Here is a 20,227-nt window from a genome sequence, read left to right as displayed (position 1 = left end):
CCTCAGAATAACAGGACGACTGGCTGTTTCCAACGTCTGTCCTGTGATTTTCTTTTTTTTTTTTAAAACTCTCTATGAGCCTGGAGTTAAGTGGTGAAAGAGAAAAATATGAATCAATTGATCTGAGATTCTGTGGCAGGATAGTTTCCAAGTTTCTGAACCTCCTTGCTACGACCACTCTTCTTAAGATTAACATGAATTGTAGGGACTTAACAGTCTCCTGACGCCCTCTGGTCAAAGTGTGCTTCAAAACAATCCAAAGGGAAATTGCTGCTTTGAGTTGTTGTCAGCCTGGCAAGTAACACATGTGTTACTGTACTGTTTAGCAATAGAGGGGATGAAGGGTGCAAACCAATGGGTATATTCAGCGCATACCATACTGTCTCCACTGACATGTGGAAAGCCATAAAATAGTATGCCAGATTCATGAGTAAGCAAGAAGTTGCTGATATTTATAATATCAGTCCCGGGAAGCTGCCACCATGTGGTGATGATAACCATCAATTTAATCAAATTCACGCCAAATTTCTTCACACAATTCTCATTTTATTTCTCAGTTGTGTATATGGTGAAACCAGTTATATCCAATTTTCAAATGCATGTACCATGCTCAATCGCCTTAAATACAGCATGTTGGAGTCCCAGTTCCATATTTGAATATCAAATGCTTAACCCAATGCATTTCGGGCACATTATTGCCCTTCATCAGGGGTACATATCTGTAAAGTTAAAAATCAAAAAAGTACTGTTACATAGATATATGGGTTTTCACCAACATCAATTTTCTGTTTTTCTCTGAATCCCCATAAACAACATTTTTCCGCTAAAATTATTCAAGAAACCTTCCCATGGTAGATTATTTTTATCGTAAAACTAATGAAGAGTCCTTTCGTACCGTAAATCTTTCTAATGCAAACATGAACTCTGCGTCTTCCAAAAAAGTAATCTGTTTCACCCTCCCACGTGATGCGATCTTTTTAAACTAACCCGTAACCCCTCCTACTTGGTTAATCGGTTCCACCTTGTATCCATGTTAACCCTCTAAGCATACGTTTCCCAACATACACTTCGTCTGACACGCTTATCCACGTTCTTATTTAACTGGACTAGTTTCAATGATCATAACCTTAAATACCCAGCCCTCCCTGAATGGTTGACTAATATGTTGTAAATATGCGGGAACAATTCATTTGAACAAAAAGCTTCATGTAATGCTAGCTCAGCTGACTCCAACAAATAAACCTCAAAAAATCGAATGTAACACAAGTTTTTGATAATCAACGAGATGATAGGAAATGTCCATTCATAGTTCATTTTCTTTATCTGCGGGTGCTGGGTCATAGTAGGACGATTCCATGCGACTGCAAAAAGTAATATTTGTCCCGCACACCAATTTGATTCAAATTCACGAGTTAGTCGTTTTTTAAGGGAGCCGTCCCGGAATGCGCTTCGTCCTCGGAGCGCTATACTTTAAAGCAAGAAGTTGCTGATATTTATAATATCAGTCCCGGAAGCTGCCACCATGTGGTGATGATAACCATCAATTTAATCAAATTCACGCCAAATTTCTTCACACGATTCTCATTTTATTTCTCAGTTATATATATGGTGAAACCAGTTATATCCAATTTTCAAATGCATGTACCATGTTCAATTGCCTTAAATACAGCATGTTGGAGTCCCAGTTCCATATTTGAATATCAAATGCTTAACCGAATGCATTTCGGGCACATTATTGCCCTTCGTCAGGGGTACATATCTGTAAAGTTAAAAATCAAAAAAGTACCGTTACATAGATATATGGGTTTTTACCAACATCAATTGTCTGTTGTTCTCTGAAACCCCATAAACAACATTTTCCCGCTAAAATTATTCAAGAAACCTTCCCATGGTAGATTATTTTTATCGTAAAACTAATGAAGAGTACCTTAAATCTTTCTACAAGGTGGAACTGATTAACCAAGTAGGAGGGGTTACGGGTTAATTAAAAAGATCGCATCACGTGGGAGGGTGACAGAGGTGACTTTTTTGGAAGACGCAGAGTTCGCGTTTGCATTAGAAAGATTTAAGGTACGAAAGAACTCTTCATTAGTTTTACGATAAAAATAATCTACCATCGGAAGGATTCTTGAACCACTGCCTGCCCTTAAAAACATGAAACTAAAAAGTTTCATTTTAATTTTTTTTAAATGCATCCCGTTTTCCTTTAAATTGATTTCTACCCAAATGAACCCTTTTTGCAACATGAATCTATGCTCTAATCTATACTTTGGAGTGTGCATGCAGTTCTTTGATGACAGTTAAAAATTCACTGTTCTATATTAGGATTTCAACTTATATACTGCAAGTAACAAAATCATTTTTCTTAGAAAAGAAGTAACCCACTGAACTATATACAGTATATGCACTTTGTGATCTGCATGATACACGTTATTTGCAGCAGGCATCTTAATCCTCTGTGCTATTTTATGATCAGTCAAAACCTCAACTAGACAAAACTCAGATCTCGCTCCAGTAAGAACATTAATCATGGAGTTAACTTGGCATTTTTATTGTTGCCTGGAAATTACTGAAGGCAAAGAACGTGGCAGCAGGTGCTTTTAAAACCAAAATAAACTTGCAACCACAGCGTCTGCTGAAGTCAGCACCCAGCGCAGTGGCACCAGTCGCACAACTCTAGAGCAGGCCCTTTGCACGTGAGGTAAGTTCAGTAGTTAATGTGTAAAAAACAAGAGTACCGGTGTCCAAACCTCTGCTCTGAAGCTCGCGGTCATTGCTGTTAAATGTCAGCGCACCGAATACCAAGGCTGCTTTGTCTAATATCCACCTCATGCCTCCTTACCCACCACCAAACATTACATTGTCCATTTGTGACAGGTTTTTCCTTCTTTCTCTTCTTCTATCTTTCCACGTTGTGTGTTTTTCCCCTCACGTGTTCTCGGTAAATCTCTGATGCGAAAAACGATTGCTGGTCCCAAACAGTGAGTGCTGGTGGGGCCCACTGGCACCCACCATCTTAAATTAAGTACTTAATAACTTCATGTACTATACAAAAAGCACAAAATAGCAACCACTTCTCACTTACCATGTGCGAGACAAGAACCATCAACATAATAAACCACATCACAATTTAGCAAAGGGGCTTCATTGAGATCGATCAAGGTTTTGTTAGGGGGGCAATTGTGTGAGTATCCCACCTCAGGGAACAATGAAGCAGGATTCAACATGGGACATTGATGTCAGAAGCAGACAATAACCATATTTTCTATGTAGACAGCCTCAACATGGAAAGGTGCTGTGTCTTTGAGATCAACATCAGTGCAGTAACAACAGCATGAGGCACAGCAATGGTGAAGGGTGACCCAAGTACAATAATCCACACACTTCAACCAAACAGACTGTGGGCGCTACAGCAGAAGCATGGCGGCAGCCGTACTGTATAAGCATCAAGAGCAGGAGAATAATAAGCAATTTGTTTCTTTTTATTCACATGGTCTTGTACCAGCATCCCCTAAACAGAACCCTCTCTTTCATGGCAATGCAACGTGAAAGGTTTGGTGTTCTAGGCCATTCCAAAAATCCAGTTGGTATAAATTATCCCCCTCTAGGAGGGTTGCAGGTGAGGTAGGACTTAAAAGAAATGCATGCTAGTCAGGAACTGAACCTAAAGAAATAGACACAGAATCAGTAATGTAGAGAAAAATATTTTGAAATGCCATCTGTATCACTCGTTTTTAAAGCAAGAGATAAAGTAGGGAATTCAATCTACTAGCACCAATATTGATAATGCAGGAGGTGGACTTTTTGTTAGGCCTGGGCCAAAATTCCGTTCCGTTATCAGAAATTGCGATAATTTTGCATTTTCGCGTTCCGCGGAAAGCGCGAAAATGTCAAAATTTCCGCATTCCGCAGCTTAGCGATAATTTGTTTCTTGCTCGCGCTGTAAAAAAATACATTCTTGCGTGCGCGCGATCGCCTTATCTGAATCCCCGCGTTCGCTGACAAGTTTTCCCGACCCGGTCGCGTTCTCCACGAGATATTGGATTGTTGGTAGCCATTTTGCGCTGTCTCGCAACAGTTTGCGCTCGCATTGTCGCGCGATGACGTCATTTGTTGCGCGAACACGTCATTCTTCTCGCGATCATGCACCGCGCGAGTATGAGAAGATTGAGATCTCGAACACGTCATTCTACATCGCGAGCGAGAGGGTGAGGACGCGGGCACGTCTAATCGAACGCGAACAGGAGAAAGAGACCCCGAACACATCATATCCAACGCGACAGGGACGAAGAGAATGCGATCATGTCATTTTCGACACGCCGGCGGAAGTAATGTGAAGCTCGAGAACTCGAACATGTAAAATTTTTAATTTGGAGAGGAATATCAGCTCTAGCAGCATGAAACCTTCTGCAAATGCTGATTTTGGATGAAAACAACTCCTCACATTGACATTTGGCTGTCCTTTTTTGTGCAAGGAGTCCTTTTTTAAAAAGGTGGAGAGAGGGAGGAAGTAACACAGAATCTCCAACTTCCTGTTCCTGTCCAGCAGGCTCCTCCCAGTGCTTTGTCCATCTCCTGCTCATTCTGCCTTTGGATTTGGAGCTGGAAAGATCACTCTTTTTGTCTGCTGCATCATTGCAATTGGATTTGAGGATTTTTGGAATAGGATATTTTACAAGTAAGTGGTTGTTGTGTCTGTTTGATTGTGGGCATTGCAGTTGTTGTAACTACAATTTATTTTTGATAACTATCATCATTCCTTTTTTTTTTTTAAATGTTGTGGGTAGTAGTAGTAGGCCCGAGCTAGCCATGGGCATGGCCTCATGGGTGTGTGCATGATGAAGCAACTGTTCCTTTTGGTGTTTTTTGAATGTATTTCATTTTCAAGCATCATTTAGGGCATGGATGGCATTGGATTGAGTTGGGGAAGTGTGCTTTTTGGGGGTGGCCTTTCTGATGTTGTTGGGCATGGCCATGTGGCTGGTGGCCATTTTGATTGAAGCCTAGGCCTGCAAGCTTGCCTGGCCTTGTCTGCCAACAGGCCTGCTTTCATCCACTAGGATCAGAGCAGGTAGCCACAGCTTTATTAATCTAGTGTTTTCTGTGTGGTCTGTTGAAGTTAGACTTCATTTAGGGCATGGATGGCATTGGATTGAGTTGGGGAAGCGTGCTTTTTGGGGGTGGCCTTTCTGATGTTGTTGGGCCTGGCCATGTGGCTGGTGGCTATTTTGAAGCCTAGGCCTGCAAGCTTGCCTGGCCTTGTCCGCCAACAGGCCTGCTTTCATCCACTAGGATCAGAGCAGGTAGCCACAGCTTTATTAATCTAGTGTTTTCTGTGTGGTCTGTTTAATTTAGACTTCATTTAGGGCATGGATGACATTGGATTGAGTTGGGGAAGTGTGCTTTTTGGGGGTGGCCTTTCTGATGTTGTTGGGCCTGGCCATGTGGCTGGTGGCCATTTTGAAGCCTAGGCCTGCAAGCTTGCCTGGTCTTGTCTGCCAACAGGCCTGCTTTCATCCACTAGGATCAGAACATGTAGCCACAGCTTTATTAATCTAGTGTTTTATGTGTGGTCTGTTGAATTTAGACTTCATTTAGGGCATGGATGGCATTGGATTGAGTTGGGGAAGTGTGCTTTTTGGGGGTGGCCTTTCTGATGTTGTTGGGCCTGGCCATGTGGCTGGTGGCCATTTTGAAGCCTAGGCCTGCAAGCTTGCCTGGCCTTGTCTACCAACAGGCCTGCTTTCATCCACTAGGATCAGAGCATGTAGCCACAGCTTTATTAATCTAGTGTTTTCTGTGTGGTCTGTTGAATTTAGACTTCATTTAGGGCATGGATGGCATTGGATTGAGTTGGGGAAGTGTGCTTTTTGGGGGTGGCCTTTCTGATGTTGTTGGGCCTGGCCATGTGGCTGGTGACCATTTTGAAGCCTAGGCCTGCAAGCTTGCCTGGCCTTGTCCGCCAACAGGCCTGCTTTCATCCACTAGGATCAGAGCAGGTAGCCACAGCTTTATTAATCTAGTGTTTTCTGTGTGGTCTGTTGAATTTAGACTTCATTTAGGGCATGGATGGCATTGGATTGAGTTGGGGAAGTGTGCTTTTTGGGGGTGGCCTTTCTGATGTTGGTTGTCTTAAAGACATGCTTTTGTTGTATGTGTCTGGTCACTGGTGTGTTGTTGGTGTGCAATGCATGCACCCTGCAGACCTTTTTGGGGCCTGTGAATGTTCGTATTTACATTTTGTTGCATTAAAAAGGCAGAGCAGTGTGCTTTAGCATGCATCCTTTACCTGGCTTTTATAGGCCTTTTGTCAGCTCCTGGTGTTCTGTTCTCCAGCCCCCCGGCTTGTTTGTGATTTGTGAGTGTCCATGTGGGTGGTGGCCTTTTTTGGTGTTTGGACAGGGAGTTATTAGTGTCCTGCTTTTGCCATAGGCCTGCATGGTTTTCCTATTGGCTATTTGGCTTACTGCTTCTATCCATCCACCCCCTTTGCCAGCAGCAGCTCCATGGATGCTGAGATGCTCAAATAATTTAATGGCAAATAGGGTCCACCCCACTTCCATTACATTTGTATTTTGGTGGTTATTATTAACTTCCTATCCTTACTGAGAGTGTAGTGTGTGGCTGTACACAGTAGTATAACATAGCCCTAGTTAAAAAAAAAAAGTCATAAATGGCTAGACTATTTTTTGTTTGCACTAGTACAGTACTAAGTAACTGAACCACAACAACAAATGCAACATTTCACTGATGTTCTTCTCCTGGCTTATTTGCTTTTAGGTGCACAAAAGACAGAGTAGGAGGTGTTATCAGCATCACCCGGCTACCCGTTGTACTGCCAGCCAGACAGAAGTCCTGCTGCGCATCACGTCCACGTGTGACCAGAACTTGTTGTGCATCTGCATCCTGCCTGACATCTGAAGAAGATGGCCCCAAAGAAAGGTACCAGATCCAGTACCAAGAAAGTTGCCGGTGAGAAGAAGGAACAGAAAAAGGAAGTGCCATTAACCACGACTGGTGGTGTGCCGGCCAATGGTTTTTTTGGCACCCAAAAAGTTACGCCTGCAGCAGCGTTGTCCGGGAACCAAGCTGGGAGCAGCACAGCGGTCTAACCACACCAACCTAGGCACAAGGGCTTTAGTGTCGCAGAGGTAGCCAGTCTACTAACGAGCAGCGATGGTCAAGAAATGTCATTACCGCAAAGTAGTACACAATCAAGTTCAACGCAGGCGCAAACTCAGCAGATCAGTGTGCAGCCGCAACAAGAACAGCAGCAGCCGCCGCAACAAGAACAGCAGCAGCCGCCGCAACAAGAACAGCAGCAGGCGCCGCAACAAGAACAGCAGCAGGCGCCGCAACAAGAACAGCAGCGGCCGCCGCAGCCAACCATAGTAGTTGTTGCTCCTGACGTAGGGGCATTTCAGGAAATCGAGCTTCCTGCAGACAAATTGGAGCAAAGTGAAACCACTGTTTCAGAAGATCTATTGTCTTCCAGACCACCAGCAAGGAAAAGGAGGCTTAGTCCATCATCTTCTTCTTCAAGCCCCGCTTCTGATGATCGTGATGCCACTTGGCTCCCACCAGCTCAGTCTGAGAGTGATATACGCCACAAGACAATGCTTCTGAAAAGGAAGGTCCCAGAAAAACTTAGAGTTATGGAGGTTGATGTAGAAGAGGGGGGTGATGATGTTGATGAAGACGAGCCAGTCATCACGCACATTACTCCCGCCCCAAAGGGATTGGAGACCAACATTCTCACCCTATCCAGAAAGGCTGCTACTGAGCGGGATGTAGCACGGATATCACCAACACAGGTTACACCACCACTACCTCCAGCTGCCATATTTTCCAAGGCCCAGCAGGGACCTACATCCAGCTCAACCATCTCAGTAGGTAGTGGTAGTAAAAGTCACAGTCTAGGTGCACAGGGTCACATTTCAAGCACCCCCTCCAGTTCATCTGGTGTTGGAAGTGGCACATCCAGCAGTGCCAGAAAGTTCTCCTCCCCAGTTTGGGACTTCTTTTCTGTTAGCGCCAAGGAGGAGAACATTGCTATATGCTCCCAGCCGGTCCTATTTCGCAAGAATTGCTGTTCCGGAACTACATCATGATGTGCTGGAATTGGTTGGACAAGCTTTGCAGCAGAGTGCTGTGCACAATATCCACCTGACAACAGACATGTGGAGCAGTTGCCAAGCCACAGATTACATGCGCATCACTGCACACTGGATCTCTTTTGTGGGGGTTAGAGATAAACTATCTGCACGAGGTGTTGTTGACACAGCTGTGATTTTTGAAGGTCCTCGGAAACATGCAACTGTAGCCATGTTCGCCATGGAGAAATCTCATACGGCTGAAAACATTTTACACGAGTTTCGCAGCAAGGTTTTGGAATGGCTGCGGCCCAGAGGGCTTGGTATTGGTTTTGTTGCCACAGACAATGGCAGTAATGTACTTAAGGCCATGGAACTTGGTTCCTATTTCAGGGTTCCGTGTTTGGCGCACTGCATAAACATTATAGTTCAAGACTTTCTGAAAAAAGAACCCATAGTCAGCAATTTACTGGCCATCTGCCGGAGAATATGCACTCATTTCAGCCATTCTTTTAAAGCTCGGAAGCAGCTGAGGATCATCCAACGTGAACTTAGGATGCCAGTCAAGGCACTCATCCAGGAGGTGGCAACACGTTGGAACTCAACATATTACATGCTTGATCGTCTGTACGAACAGCACAGGTCACTCCATGAATATGTCTGGTACAGAAGCAGGGATGCTAGTGTTAAAGGCATGAACCTTGAGAGGGATCAATGGACCCTAATTAAATGCCTGACTGAGATGCTGCCTCCTTTTGAGGTCTTCACACGTGAACTCAGCAAGGAGGACTGTACAATGGGCCAAGCTATCCCATTATTGCAAATGCTAGAGCATGAGCTGAATAATGTGTCTGAATCATACAAAGGTATAGAGGACAGAAGGCAAGCCCATGACTTGGTGGAGAGCTTATCCCGGCGCTTAGCTGAAAATGTAAGGATACAAAATAAAATTTTGTCACAAGAACATTACATTTGTGCTACAATTCTGGATCCACGTGCAAAATTAGGAGTACTGAAGACATTCTTTGTTTTTTCCGACATTGATGTTGCCCGCTACAAAAGTTGTATAGCTGAAGCAGCCAGTAAGTTGGAAAACAAAGGGCTGCTAATTAAAAGCCGGCAAGATCAACCCACAACAAGTACTGAAGTAGGCCATGCAGGATCAAGTGCAACTTCGTCGGCTGAGGGCAGTGCGTTTGGCTCACAATCACAACACTCACCATCACTATTGACTACAGAAACAATAACTGGATCATTAGGCTGAGTACAATCATTATCATTACAGGATTGGTATGTAAAGGTAGGCCTTTGTAAGCACAGTGCTGATGCACAGAAAAAACAGCACAAAAGCTTACCAGCAGCAACCCTGAACATTGAGCGGATGGTCCAGGCCTATCTGGACGACCCAACAGAGGTGTACGTTGATCAAAACCCATTGCAGTATTGGTATAGGAAAAGGTCTGAATGGCCACAGCTCAGCAGGCTGGCGATAAGCTATCTGACTTGCCCTGTCGCAAGTGTCTCTTCCGAACGTGTTTTCAGTGCTGCGGGTTCCATTGTAACATTGAGAAGGACCAGTCTATCTCCCAAAAACGTGGAGAGGTTAACAATGATCAAAATGAATCAGCACTTCATACCACCGAATTACACAATACATGAATCAACGGAGGAAGATGAGGACAGCGGCTCAGGTGACGTAAGTATTGTGTCAGATGATTACCTACTACTGGCTGAACCCCCAGAGTTTGAGGACGAGCTATACTTCCCTGACAATTAGGCTCGCACTTACTGTCTTCCTCCCTTTTTTCCCCCTTTGTTTATGTGTCTGTCGTTCCGGTTATAAACTTGTGAATCACAACAAATCCATTACCACCGACTTCTACTCTTCTAATTTAATATACAAGTTTCAGGTGTCTGCTATTTGACAGTACAGTCCTCCGAATCCAGCTCCTCAGCTCCATCATACTGAATCTCCTGCTCAATTCCATTTCCCTCATGAATGATGATTGGATGATGGTAACAACAAATTCAAACTTTCCTAGTCCTTCCAAAAGAAGTGGAGCATGAATCAGATGACTACTATAGCTATCCTCCTTTCAGAGCCGAGAGAGACTGGCCATTAACTGAAAATAAGATGGAACAGGTAATGATTGATGCCATGCATTGGACGCAGAGTCGCAGACTGAATGATTTAGATTTTGTTGTGTTTTTGCACTGCCACTAATCAACTTTCTACAGAGCACACTAAACTTAACTCAAGGTGAATTCAATTTTCCCCTTCTTGCAAATAATAAATTTGTACTTCTCCTGCAGCTTGGTGATACATTGCTTTTAATTCAATACAGGAAGTGCACTCACTCAATCTGCGCAATGAGTATGATTGACACAACAGACCCGTCCATCATGATGATGGCGAAATAGACGGCCCGTTAACTTAAGATGAGAAGGAACAGGTAATGATGACAATTAATGGCATGCCTTGGACACCTGACTCTGAGCGATTGGTCTTTGTGTTTCCGTTGTTTGTTTGTTGTGCACAAAGTGATGTCAAAGTGTACTAGTAATCTATCTTTCTGTACACAATAAAGAATGACTCAAGTCAGTAATATTTATATTTCTACTCTTGTTGTGTCATAAAAATTTTACTTATACTGCAGGCCGATCTTCACAGTCAGTCAGTAAAATTATCGGAGATGATGATGAAGTCAGGAGGACGTTTCATGAGTGGCATAAAACGGAAAAGCATAAAGGTAAACACGCCAACAACAACCACAGCAGACACAAATGTCTGTGTAGAAGTGGAATAGAGTGTAGCGGTGGGATGACTGCAGTGCATTGATTTTACTAACTGAAACTGTAAAATGCAATGTTTGGAATGGATAATGTGCTTTGCGTTTGTCCAACTCTTTGAGAGAAAAAAAAGGACTCTAAACTGTTAACGTAGGATGTGCTACTGCTAAGCACTGTGGGCCTGCTCTCTCCTGTTACTGTTGAAGGTCAATGCCGTAAACAGACTAGAGTAGTAGAGATGATGCATACATGCCACCTCGGAAAGTGTTCTTGTTGCACTACACCATCACTTGTGCATTTGTTTTAACTTTCTTTCTCAATATCCCCTTTGGTTTTCCATCTACAATTACAGGCCGGGCCTTGCCCTAAACTTTGTAAAACATTACAATGCATATTAATTACCTTACCAATAAATCACCTTTTTTTTTCCAGCCGGGCAGTGGCGAGTGGCGAGGCGACACACCCAAGATTGATGGACGAGAGGAGCAAGAGGAATGCCGAGATGCAAATCCAGTCCACATTTTTGACCAGGATAACACAGTAACAGTATCCACTTTTATCTTCTTTTAAATAATTTGATTAATATTTTGTATACAATCTTTACAACAGTGTGTTCTTGGAGTTGTTATTATCATCATTAGGTTTGCTCTGTGTTTATGATTCTTCCCTACCAATATTTAAAATTTCTATTTGCTATCTGTAAAAGTATTAAGGCCGGAACAGAACAAGAACTAGAAGTGTATGTAATCCGGGTCTCTCATCATCATGCATGCATTGCCTTTTTCTCCCTTAACATATGGATATGGTAGTCTTCAATGATTGTCGTTTGTTTGTCTATGTATGCATACTGTTTTTCTATGTCAAACCTTTCCCAAAAACCCCCTTCCTATCCATTCAACAAACCCTAACCCTCTTTTCCCGGGCTGTGTGACTTATTGTCGAGGTGTAACTAAATTAAATGTACACCAAAACTTAATCACACACTTGCTGGGGCGGATGTGGTGAAAGCAACACTACTTCAATTTCAAGGCAGAGCGATGATCTTCTTCTGCTTGCCCACCCATGAGTAGGATGTTTCAGAGGTTATTTTATTTAACAAAGGGACACATACCTCAGGATGAATTGCCGGCATTGATTGGATTTGTTTGTTCTCATTCCTCATATACAGCACTAACTGTTAGGCTGTAGGCCTAGTCAAGTGACTCGACACAACTATAGTTTGTAACTCTGTCTAGTAGGCTATCCCAAACCACCATTCTGTTTTTTTGTCAAATATTTGAGCATATTATTGTTGCTCGGTAAGTTCTGTACTGTACTTCATTCTACTACTCCTCTAACAGTCTCTCAAAGGCGATTGACTGTCTCCTTTTCTTTTTTTGCAAATGCTGACGCCCTGCCAGTGTCTACTACTACTACTATGCTACCACCACCACCACCCCAATCATGGCATGTATGAAAAAGGAAACCATCTTCACCATGCAGCCAGTGCTGTGCCACAGTTGGACATAAACATCAAGCACCGGTAAGAGAGAAGTTTGGGGGAGGCAGAATTAATAATGGACATGTTGTCAATGATTTCATTTTCACACACCAGTACAAAGAATGCATAGACTAGAGGACAGACTGAAAGTACTAGAAGGACCAGTCAATGAGTGAGGTGTGTCGCATCTATCTGTTTGTGTCTTCTACAGTCAGCCAATTATTTAAATCAAACACATTCTATGGGCGGCCATGCACCAGCAAGGAAACAGTGTGATGTAAAACAGTTACCCCACCTACAAAACATTACCAACATTGCATGTAACATAGAAAAATATATTTAATTTACCCTAACAAAAATAAACTAAACCCACAAAAGCTGACCCACCCCCCTCCCTAACCCCAACCACTGTCCATAGAAGTCCGTAACGCCCAAACAAGTTACCACCCACCCACCCAAACAAGAATTAAAAAAGGGGCAGAACAGGATGACAGGGACTAAGTGGTGGGACGGACTCAAGGAGGACACGCATCTGGTGCATCTCGCCCTCTAAACGGGCGACGCGGCGTCTAAGGGCGCGGCAGTTGCAGCCACAGTGGGGGGGGGCACCGGAGATGGCACGGTGGCGGCGGGCAGCCACCAGACGGGGGCGCCGTACCACTGGAGGGCGGTGGCTGGGGCCCGGGCCACTGGAGGAGGCTTCAACAATTGCAGCCGCAGTCTCCTCCTCGGCTAAGACCACCAGCCGCCGGTATTCTCGCTGGATTGCCTCCAGCTTCCGGCGCCGTGCCTTGGCGGCCAACTCCTTCCGATTTTGTTTCGGAGTAGCTGTGTATCAAAAAGAAAAAAACAAGACAATTGTACAATATACTCTTAGAAATACAGTAGGACAAGGTAATTATTTATACACATAGTGGCATGGTAGAGTAGCACTATAAAATAAAGCACAGTAGTACATAACATTTTAAATGTCGCCCGTCCTTCTTCCTTCCACCCGTCTTTCACTTTTTAGTTGAACAGTGCATCAGGTGCTCTTCACCATAAAACTTTCAAAGCGGAGTTGAAATCAAATAGATGAGGCCATTGGTTACTCAATACTCCCGCTCCTATGCCAATTAAAGGGAATTCTAGTCTTCTAGTTCACTCTTCAAACGTCCCCAACAACTCATACTTACTTACGACATCGGATAGCGGGCGGTCTTTGTCCGCCCGCCATCCTCATGCTAAAAAGGGTGGGGGTCCCGTGGGGACAATTAATTAGGATGATGCGCCCGGCACAGTGGCGGGCGCATCCTGTTTTTTTTTACATTCTGGTTGGCTTTGCTGAAAGCAATGCTAAAATGTTGTGCTGCTTTTCCAAGCACAACATGACGGGCCCCGCACGGAGCCTGTCACGTTTTGCTTTGAAAGGCGGGGGGGTACCATAGCATAGGTAGGTACCCTCCATGGGGGCACCCAAGCATACTCTGCAATGTCTGCATGCCTTTCCGTGGCGGACGGCAATGCCGCCACGCAAAGGCATTCCAAAATGCAGATTATATGGCTAGCGGTGTGTTCAGAGAGACACCACCGGCATATTGAACCCTTTTCCGCCTGGTCGACATGTGGGGGGTCTGAATATTTTCTACAGGGATGGCGGGAGGTTTGCCCCTGCGGTGTCGGCAGTGAATTCCAGCCGGCCCGGCGGGGGCAATACGCCCACCATCCTAATGGGGCCCTAAGTCACAACTGTACAGTATACATATACATACAGTACACCCTTGCAGTGAGTGTACTGTCAAGTTCAACAATAGTTAAGGATTATAAATCTAACTTACCACCGCCTGCCACTGGTGCTGCCACTCCCCCTACCGCTCCATCGTTGGTATCGGCAGCAACTGCCGCATCCTCGCCCTCCGCGTCGCCTTGTTCGCTGGCCCCGGCAATGGTGGTCGGTAGTGCGCCTAGAAAACATTACACATTTATTAGGCGTCATATACACCTCCCCCCTATTGATCAGTAGCAAGGTTGAAAAATGAGTTAATACTAACATACATCACTAGTACAAATCAGGTAGTAGTAGAGTAGACACTAATAGTTATATATGATCATTGTAGCCTTTGCTTAATTAGCCCTAGCCATGCTACCATTTTACCTTTGTGTCTTTTATTTTTGCACATGTGACGTTACCTTGCAGCTTCTTAAGACACCTTTGAGCCCACATGACCTGCCTCACACTGCTACTGTCTAGTCTACGCGCTGTGTACAAGCGGTCAACAAACATTAACAAGCCACTTTTTTAGGAAGTACTGGTGTACTACTGTTACTGTTAGTCCATATTGCTTATCCATAAATGCTACACTTTTTGGCACGGCTGAGAAATGCTTGCAAGTTGCAATATACTAACGCACACCATTTCATTTTTCGCATTACAGATGCAAGATTCCCTTCTACGAACCAGAGCATCTGAATGATGCAACAACTACCAGTACTAGGTTCTTCTAAGGTGAGGGGTCCCTTCACTCACATCTTCATTTATAAATTTATATAAACTAAATTCCTAGGGGATGGTGGTGCTGCCTTCCACCACTGTTCAGTTATCATGATTTAATTCCCAACTGTATAAGTGTAACAATGTATATTGTTTTAATGTTATTGATTTTCCGGTTGGTGCTGCATTTATAAGAAAACAGTGTACAGACCTTCTCAAATTGAAATAAACATTTTGAACTTACATAGACTTGGTGGTATTTGGTGTGGACTAACTTACACGAGTGAGCAAATTAAAGTAAGGGTGTGCATGTGAATTGCTTCCACGACTGAGAGGTTGGGTGTGTTATGTTCTGGGTTGTCTACTTGTTGGGTATCTTGGGGGGAGGGTTTCGAGACCTAATAGTTATGACAAGACAGTACTATAGTCAAACAGTGGAATTGTGGTGGGTGCGGAATTTCTGATTGAGGTGTGCAAGGAAGGTCCAACCTACCATCACCAACATCCTATTTTCTGGTGCAAATGTCTGTGTATGTGCAAGATCCCTACAACAGTAGTATGTCCTATAGGGTATCATATCAAAATAGTAATAAATCTGGTAGGGCTGTTGTTGCTGTGAATTTTCAAAGCCTCAAGATCAATAAGAGTAAAAGTAGTACAAGACGACGACCCAACGGATTGGACTCAATGGCTCGAGCTACTGGTGAATATGAGTTTTATATTACAACCTTTCACAAAGAGTGGCACTGGCCAACTGGGCAAGACTAGCTACTACAGTACAGACATACAGATATTATGTAGTAGTAGTAGTACTCAGAGTCATCATAGCGGAGGCAGGGATAAGATTTTTGAAACCGTACAGATCGAAGGATAATTGGTGGTAAAAAAATAGCATTTGGAAACAAACAATAGTTCGGGAAAAATATGGGGCAGTAAAAGTTATGGAATAAGAAATATAATTAAAAACAAGAAGACTTACTGGGGCCAGCAGAGGAGCCCTCAGCGGTGTCCTCCTGGTGGTGTTCTGAGTGTCCTGCCGACTGCCCAGTCCCTGTCGGTCTGCCCCTGGGTGCTGATGAACAGGAAAGATATAAGAAAGAGACAAACATTGATGGATGGTGTCAAACAAATACAATATTTTTCAACAACGGTCAAAAAACACTTATGTAAACAACAATTGCAATAACTAAATTGACCGATCTCATCTGGTCAACAAGTAATATCGGGGGATTCGCAGTTCGACTACTTAAGTTACTATTTATCAACAGTAATCCAGTCTTCCATTCTGATTCCAGAATACTAAGTTGCAACTAAGCCTAAGTACAACGTACCACCCAACCTAGCCCACCTATTCCAGGCATGCCAATTGTACATTAAGTATGCATTTCCACTGTATTCCTCAACAATGCATATGGTCAAATCATGGAGGACACATGAATATGACTACATTTTTTGTATACACCAAATTTGGGTTTGATTGATTGATGCTGATCTGCTAGTGCTAAGTAACTGCTAAGCCTACCACCACTCATTGAACAAACTAGAAAAGGTTCTAATAAAGACTGCCGTACTAGCAGCACGTCACGTAACTGAGTGAGGGGGCATCACGCATACCACTAACAAATTAGAAGCTCATACAAAGTACCTAAACCTAAGTATCAATCCGCCCCTATCTATTAGTGACAGGACAAAGTAAGGAGTGGACTAGAGTCACTGTAGCATTACGTAACTTAATTTCTCTAAAATAAACTCGTAAAGAATCACGCTAAGCAAGCGCAAACGCAAAGCTGCAAACAAGTAAGATTAGTAGTAGCGCAGAAGAGCACCTGTGTCAAAAAAAATCACAGACTTTTAAACGTTATTAACCTGGAATGTAAGCAGCAACATTCTAGCTGGTTGGAAGAAAAAAAAGATATTCGCAATATATAACACAGAGCAGAAGAACAGACACAAAGTAGTAGTAATTAAATAGGAACTCACCAAGCCCCGGGACCTCCACTCCCAGCAGGTCCTGCTCACGGTCCAAGATGTCGGACCACCGGTGCGTCAGCTGCGCCTGGGTGCGCCGGACACCAGAGAAGTGTGACACTGCCCGGCGCACCTTCTCCCACCGCTGCCGACGCTCCCGGAGGCCGTACCCGGACCCAGGCCTGCCACCTGCTGCCAGGGTTGAGGGGAGGTGGCGCTGCACAAAGAAAATTAGTGCAGCCAACTCCACCTCCCCAAATAAGGCCCGTGCCTGCACCCCTTGTGGCTCTGGCTGCGCCGGCGAACAGCCCTACCCTTGGACATGGTTCTGGGGACGGGGCGGGAAAGAAACGGTAAAATAAATAAAGGAGTAAAGGAAATAAATAGCAGGCAATAGAAAGAGAAAAAGTAGCTAAAAAACAAAAAAAAAGTAGACAAAAACCAAAAATATAGAAGCAGGAAAATAGTTAGAGAAATAATAAGTAATAAACAAAGGATTGAAAAGATTTTGGGAGGATTCAAAATCAGGCCCCAGAACCATGCAATAGAGTGAAAAACAAGATGGCCGCGCCCATTGCGACCACGTGCGCAAGTTCGCACGATATTTTCTCCCCGAGCAAGCAAAAAGCAACGCGATCAAGTAAAAGCGGTCGCGAACAGGAAATATCGACCGCGAACGGGCGCGAACATGCATTGCGCGACCCGGAACAGGAAGTTAGCATCGCAAGAGGGCGGGACAAGTGAAAACAAGATGGCCGCGCCCGTGAGCAACCGCATGGGTAAGTTGGCGACCCGCGATCACGCAAAAAATACCGCGAACAGGCGGGAAAAAAACTTCCGCGTCTTCGCGATATTTCCGGCGTGTTTGCGGAGATTTTCAGCATTTTCGCGATAATTTGCAAAAGTTAATTTCGCAAATTCCTCCCACCCCTACTTTTTGTATACCACACATCAAACCTGTGGCCCATTTTCATCTAACGGGAGTAAAGTATTTACAGAGCTGTCGGCTCCCTTCAGGCTGTCCGAGAAGACTGGGTATCAATTTGGCAGGGCATGACAGAAATCCTTTTGTAGGGCTATTTGTGCAAATCTTGGGGTAAATTTGGCCAGGCTCGTTTCCAGTGCCTAGACTGAGCACAAATGGAACTTGAGGTAAATGCGGGCGAAGTAAACTCAACTTATCCCCACCCATGGCTTCTTCTAGCCTCACATCCCTGAACAAACCTCTCCTCCCCATTCATTCTGCATTCCAATTCCTCCCTGCCTCATCCCTTTGACCGTTTGACAGAAAGATTGCTGTTCAAAGACATTAGTTTAGATTCTGTGGATTCTTTCTTTCACTCTTTGCACAACAACATATTGATTTGCCACTGAAGCCAATTCTGAGACACCTTTTGTTTACCAATCAATACCTATCATTCTCAATTGTTCCTGAACTTCAGGGAATAATCCTTGAATGGATGCCGCTCCAGTACCCTTCAGAGCAGTTTCAGCAGTACTATTAACAATACTAGAATAGCAAACAAACACATCTTTCAAATGATCAAGACATTCAGTAGTGGTTTCTCCTTTGTTTTATTTGCAAATATTAGTTTGGGTCCATTCAGTTTTCAAAGGATATAGTTTAATATGGCATTCAACAGAGCACCTCTGGTAGCAGTTAGAGCAGTGTCATATATAAGTGCTTATCGTGGCCAATTGGATTTGCCTGGCAGACGATCCTTCACCTCTCTTGGCATAATTACTTATAACAGTTGATTGACATCAGCACAACTGGATTTAAAGCAGTACAACTCAGTTTGCAATTCCTTTCAGAACCTTTCAGGATCGTCTAGTATTTGGGGGAATTGTTCAGTGATATTTACAAGATCAGAGGGGAACCAGGCAACATGAACAACGACACAGCCCCAGTCCAAGGCCTGGGTAGTCTTGTGTGTGTAGGAGGGCATTTTGTTGGATATGCCAAACTTTTTTTCCTTGTTAGCTGAAGGAGTGTTGTTTTTCTACACTCCTGCTCTTCACCATCCAGGTGATAGTTTCACTGAAGGCCCGCCCATTCCAATGCAGTGTTTAGGAATGGTGAGGTTCCAAATGAAATCACATCTGAGGTTGAAATGCAGGTTTATTATTTCAGTTTGTCGTTGTGTAAGCCTCTCATCTTGTTCTCACACCTGCCATGCTTCTGATTGCCACCCTTGCCATACTTACTGAGCTCCCCTGCATGTTTTACTGTGTCCATTGTGCTGGCTTGTTGCCTGTGCTCTATCTTCAAATGATACTGGCGCAGCTTCCCCAGCATCACCTGACAGCATGGGTCAACTCAAAAAATCCAATTCGTCCTCACCTTTTCTTCATTTTGCCTTTACTACTTATGAAGTATCACTAGTCACTCGTGGCGTAACGAAACTTGAGGGCACCCCCTGCAAAGTACATGGCGGGGGACCCCCCTTTCAAACTCACTCAGGCGCTCTAAGGCCAGAGTACTGTCCTGAGGGGGCCCCCTGGAGCTCGGGCTCCCCTGCACTACAGGGGCATTTGTTACGCCACAGTAGTCACTTGGGAAAATAAATAAGGTGGACATAGCGCAATAGGGGTACACATTATAACTCTGTCCCTCAAATGACTACTTGGTATCTCAGTTTCACATTGGTTTATCCATCACTGCATCTGAGATTCCTGCTTTTGGTTCATGGCTTCAAGCCTGCAGTGGAACCGCAGTGGCTGGTACTTTTTGATCATATTAATCAACGAGGTATCTGTTCAGCAGAGACTCCAGTTAAATATATGTAGGCTATCCTGTTTTACGTTTAAACCTATAATAACCGAAAAATCCCATCCAAAAGGATAATAACCCTCATTAGTGTAAACATATAAACACTGATAAACACCTGCACAATCTCAAACTAAAATGCCATTTAAAGAAAGGAAAGTGTGAGAGAATGAGTTATTTAAGTGACTTTGTTACTTTGTACCTTTGTTATACAAAGTAGCAGCAATAAAGACTGGTCTAACACTATTCTGCTAGAGTTTTATTGTTTAGGTATGTCTCTAAAATATTGTTTCTTCTTCCTTGTGCTTCCTCCAGTTGTGTGTACTTAAATTAAATGTGCAAGGTTTAGAAGAGTGATACTCAAAGTACGGCCGAGGGGCCGATTGCGGCCCTCTTGACCTTGACATGTGGCCCCCCTGGTGAACAGCAGCACTAACTGCTGAACACTAATATTCCGAAAAAAATGTTCAATAAACAGACAAGCATTTATGTCGGAGGGACGGGTGGAAACAGAAGCGAGGAGGTCGTATGGAGGTAATATTGGCATAGGTTTTATTGTATGCTGTCCCAAAAATATCGGAGATAGGCAAGTCTTTAAAAAAAATACAAAATAAGCTCAGTCTTGGCTGGTTCTTTGGATGTCCTCATTGAGATCC

The 20,227-nt window shown here is 43.9% G+C and overlaps 1 long non-coding RNA gene across 1 annotated transcript in view; it reads right to left on the bottom strand.

The window, feature by feature from the left end:
* Positions 1–309: 309 nt before the first annotated feature.
* Positions 310–20,227, bottom strand: part of LOC146775954 (uncharacterized) — a 137,220-nt gene continuing 117,302 nt past the window's right edge. Inside the window, exon 3 of the long non-coding RNA XR_014972109.1 lies at positions 310–1,759. This is a non-coding gene — a long non-coding RNA (uncharacterized LOC146775954). The remainder of the gene's footprint in view (positions 1,760–20,227) is intronic.

The sequence above is a fragment of the Triturus cristatus genome, chromosome 12, assembly GCF_964204655.1.
Source record: "Triturus cristatus chromosome 12, aTriCri1.1, whole genome shotgun sequence".
NCBI classification, from domain to species: domain Eukaryota; kingdom Metazoa; phylum Chordata; class Amphibia; order Caudata; family Salamandridae; genus Triturus; species Triturus cristatus.
Note: the sequence above shows the minus strand (reverse complement) of the source record. Positions and strands in the feature narration are given on the sequence as shown.